Here is a 4762-nt window from a genome sequence, read left to right on the forward strand (position 1 = left end):
TATGTGATATTTGTACCACGTTTTGATACAGCAAGAATTCTCTCACCAGACGCTGGGCAGGTACTAATGCCCTTCTCCCAGTCTCCAGCAATATGAGAAAATAAACTGCCATGACCTACGTGACCAGCAGGGCCCTGAGAGGGGGTGGCAGGAGAGTAAGAAGAGAAAAGACACACAATAGAAGAAAACCTGGGACCTGGTGGGTCTGACCTCTCAGATAGAGAGTGAGCGACCCCCCAGCATGGTCTGCGTCTTTATTTTTACACAGTAAAAAGGGGGAAGTGCAAGGCAGAACCAAAAGTGCAAGGTCTCAGTGTTTTGCTGAGAACACGGGAAATGAAATGTTCTCAGAGCTATTGGTGCTGTGGTTAGCAGGGAGGAACACCAAGGCCAGATATCCATTGATACATCAAGCAGCTAGAGATAGCCTTGTTTGTATAGTCTGTCTCTTGCAGCCCGTGTGCCAGGGACTGGCTTTGCTCTAGTCCCAACAACTTATTCATATGGTTTACCTCTGGCATTCCATGTTCTTGGGGCTGGTCCTGGTTCTAACCCTGAATGTGTGGTCAATCTTCAGATCAGATGCTCCCCACAATAAACCTCTATTTTTAAAAAAATAACTTATCCAGTCTCAGATACTTTGCTATAGCAAAAGAAAAGAGATAAATAGAGGAGATATTAATACCAAACTCAAAGTTGTAGTGAGGATTATTTGAAATAATGTATATGAAGTCCTCAGTGTGGCTGGTTATGTACTACCTCATTATTACTGAGAAGATTAAAAATGGTTACAAAAAATATTCGGGCTGCCTAACCTCACATCCTCTTCCTGTGCTTTGCAGTAATAGTGATAGTAGATGAAGAAACACAAGACCAAAGAAGGCAGATGGGGCTGTTGCAAGTACACAGATAGTTGACCTGGTGTACAGGTGGTGTCAGGAGCCACTAGACACTACAGAGCTGCAGAGTCAGAAGATGCTCCCAGGGTGGGAGATATAGCTCAGCGGTGTAGCACCTGCCTGGCAAGCATGAGGCCTGTATTCGATTCCTAGTACAAAAAATAAGAGGCTTCCAGTTTGAGAAGATGTGGTGATAGATGTTGACATCAATGCTTCATGATAGCTTTTTAAAAAACCCCAATATAAGGGGGAAATTGTTAACCCCAAGTCACTGATGAAGAATTTGTGTTAGGTGGTTAACCTGTGTGTTAGACAGCTCGGAAGTGACAGATAAACATTCAAAACCAGATTCCAGTTTCCTGGGAAGAAGGTTGCAAAGCTGCTGCTGTCCTATTTGTCGTGACCTGTAGGCATGTGAGCCCAGCAACCATATGTTTATAAAATCTAGGGAAGTGTCTTGAACTCCTACATTTATAGATCACATTTTAAGTGGAATTTTACTTAAAAACTTGACATGAAATCTGGATAGGAAGGAGCATCCTCCTGAGGTCCCGTTGATACAGCCTTCCCTCCTCTTCAGATGCCTAAGGGAGTTTCATAGAATCAAATAAGAAACCACCATTTCTACTACTGGGATGAACATATTTTTTTCTGACAATAAACCAGGCTGCTGGAAAGCCCAGATTTCACTGATAGGAAGGCTATTTTTGTCTGGTCAGGTCCAGGAAAACTGGATTCAACATTGTTCTTTTTTTTTTTTTATTGGTACCAGGGATCAAACTCATGACCACGCGCTTGCAAGGCAGGCACTTGTGCCGCTGAGTTAAATCCCCAGCCCCTCAACATTGTTCTTATAAACTGAATTTGAATTATGCCACTGTGTCAAAGGATATAATCTGGACCTAGAGGAAGATGTTTTTGTTTTAACTTATCTCTCTTTAAAGTGTAGTTTAGTGTTCTAACCATTCTGAAAATCTAGTGTAACTTTCATAATCATAATAGAGCATTTATTTAGTTTTTTAGTTTTACTTTTTTTTTTAACCCAAAATGTCAAGTTTCAATATCCTAAAAGTTTTTTGTCTGGTTTAGTTCTTGAAAGAATACAGTCTACCTGCTGATTTTTACTTCAAAAATACTCTGTGTGAAGCGCCTGTCATCTGCTTTTTCAATGTTCATGTTACCACGCAAACTTTACTCAGGGATCTCTGGCATTGGTCCCGAAGTTTGGAGGCTATGAAATGTGCACTGCCATATATCATGGGGATGTTTCGGTGTAGCTGAACAGAAAGGCAGACTCTCATGTGGATCAAATGAAGTAATGAAGGAATCCTGTAAGTCTCAAAGATCCCATCAAAATTCTTGGATGGAATTACTTAGACCTGGCAAATGGAAATACAGCTGCATTTTCAATGATTTGAAAAAACTACTTATTAAAGCACTGGCAATGGCAAACAAATTAAAATTTAATATCATTTTTGGCTATATAGGGTTTTTATGGAAACGCATAATACTTTCATATAGTTGACATGGTGAAAGAAAACCAGGTATAAAGTGAGAAATGAGAAGCTGGTTAAAGTGTTAGATCCTTTATTTAATAAACATATGACCTTGGGCCAAATAATGTTTCTGAATGTCAGTTTTGCTCTTCTATAACTCTATACCACTGGGCCAGTACTCCTACCTTCTTACGTGCTTTGCATGTTGCTTGAATGAGATCTATATAATAGTCTGTATGTGTATTAACCATGTGATTTCTAATAGCCAGATTTAGACTCATAAAAGTTTATACTTCAAAGAAACATTAAAACGAATATATTCCCTTTTTTTTTGGTCTTTTTCCTTTTTCCTTTTTATCGGTACCAGGGATCAAACTCACGACTGCCTGTTTAGCAAGGCAGGTGCTTATGCCACTGAGCTAAATCCCCAGCCCTGAATATATTCACCTTTTCTGTACCATTAAAAGCACTTGTCCTTCTTTGGCTGTTTCTAGCAGTGGACTCAATGCCTTGTTCTCTATGTGGCAAGTATTTCTGGTGACTCAGGAAATCTAGGTACAAGGTGCTCATTATATACTGACCTTGGTGTCATTACTCAAGAAGGAGAACGGAGGACTGGTACCCGGCAGGGGGAGACGTGCAGCCACCAGGGAGCACAAATAAAAGCTTCAGGTTAATCTTTGACAAGCATGTGCCGGAAAGGACCGCTCAGTGATGTGAGAGTTGGTTGGAGGGCCAGGATTTTCTTCATCCATCCCAACCAGATACTGCATGTTGGTTTCCCCTGGAAGGACGTGCCTCCCTGGGGAAGGCAAATTTCTTCAGCTGAAGCAATCTCTAAGGAAGATTTAAAAATGGAAGAAGTCTGGCATGGTGGTGCAGCACTTGAGAGGCTGAGACAGGAGAATTGCTGTGGATTCAAGGCCAGCCTGGGTGGCATAGTGAGTTCAAAGTCAGCCTGAATTACATGGTGACATACTTTCTCAAAAACCTAAAAAAATTTTAAAAACTGAGGAACATTTTCTGGTAGTTGTCCCATAGCTAGTGGAATAAATTCTTCCTTTCCCAAGGGAACGTGCCTGTCATAAAATCTGCTACATTAGAGCTGACAGATAAGACAGTTGGCATCTTCCTCACTGTGATAGTTGTGTAAACAATTCTCTTTTGAGTCACTTTCAAGTCTCTCAAGGTTTTTCAACAGACAATTTTTCACTAGAGTCTAGTAATATTAGTGCTAAAATATTGAGATACATATATGCATAAGACATAGATTTCATGTATATATCATACACACACAACTCAAGTATATATTTACACAGATAATGCACATATACTCAAGTATATTTGGCACATTTTTATTGGTACGTTTTAGATACACATGATGATAGCATCCACCATAGGGAATATGTAACTGTACACGATATAGCTTGCTTCTTTTTTCCCTCCATGCACCCTTTCCTCTTTTAAACTCTTCTTCTCCTCCTTATTTACAAAGCTTTGTTTTCATTTTATTTCTATCGTCCTTTTGTTTCTTGTCCCTTCCTTCTTTCCCCCTCCCCATCCCTTGCTATATAACTTTTAGTAATCATAATGATGTCATTTATTAGAGACTCTACACTGAGCTGCTCTTGGAACAGAACCAGTTTGGAATATCATGAGTTCTGTTTTGGGCATACTGAATGTGCAGCATGACAACCAAGTGAAAATAATACGTAGTCAGTTTAATGTTCATATTAGAACCTTCAAACAAAGTCTGCATTAGTGTTAAATAGCTTAGAGTTGCCATTTATTTAATAATTGAAACTTAGGATCATGAGTGAGATTCTGAAAAGAAAGATCAAAGAATATAGAGAGAGGAATCCTCCTCTAGTAGGCATATTGGGGTTGCTTTGATTGACAAATTGGCGTTTACAGTCATTAAAAATTGACATTGTTGCCAATATTTAGATCCAGTATAATCTAGATTTAAGGTTTTCTTAGTTACTTTTCTCATGGTTGAGACAAAATACCCAACATCCAAAGGTAAACGGAGAAGAGTTCATTTAGCTTACAGTTTGTGGAGTTTCAGTCCCTAACTGGCAGTCTCCAAGGCGGGCTTCTGCGGTAGAGGGGCAACTGTTCATGGCAGCAGAAGATACCAAAAGCAACAAGAAAGTGAGAAGAGCAAGCCTCTTTCCCTCCCTCGTATTGAATACAGGCTACCTTCCCTAGGGCAGGTGTAGCTGCCACACCTTTAATCCCTGCATTAGACCACGAATCAATCAAAAACTGAAGATTCAGCTGCCTCCAAAAAGCCTGCCCCCATGACTGCATGAGGCTTTTGGGGAGACATCCAGACACAAGCCATAGCAAAGGTTCTCTTGAAGA

This window comes from Cavia porcellus, unplaced genomic scaffold (genome assembly GCF_034190915.1).
Source record: "Cavia porcellus strain 051 isolate PalLab524CR breed Dunkin Hartley unplaced genomic scaffold, mCavPor4.1 scaffold_21, whole genome shotgun sequence".
In the NCBI taxonomy this organism is placed as follows: Eukaryota; Metazoa; Chordata; class Mammalia; order Rodentia; family Caviidae; genus Cavia; species Cavia porcellus.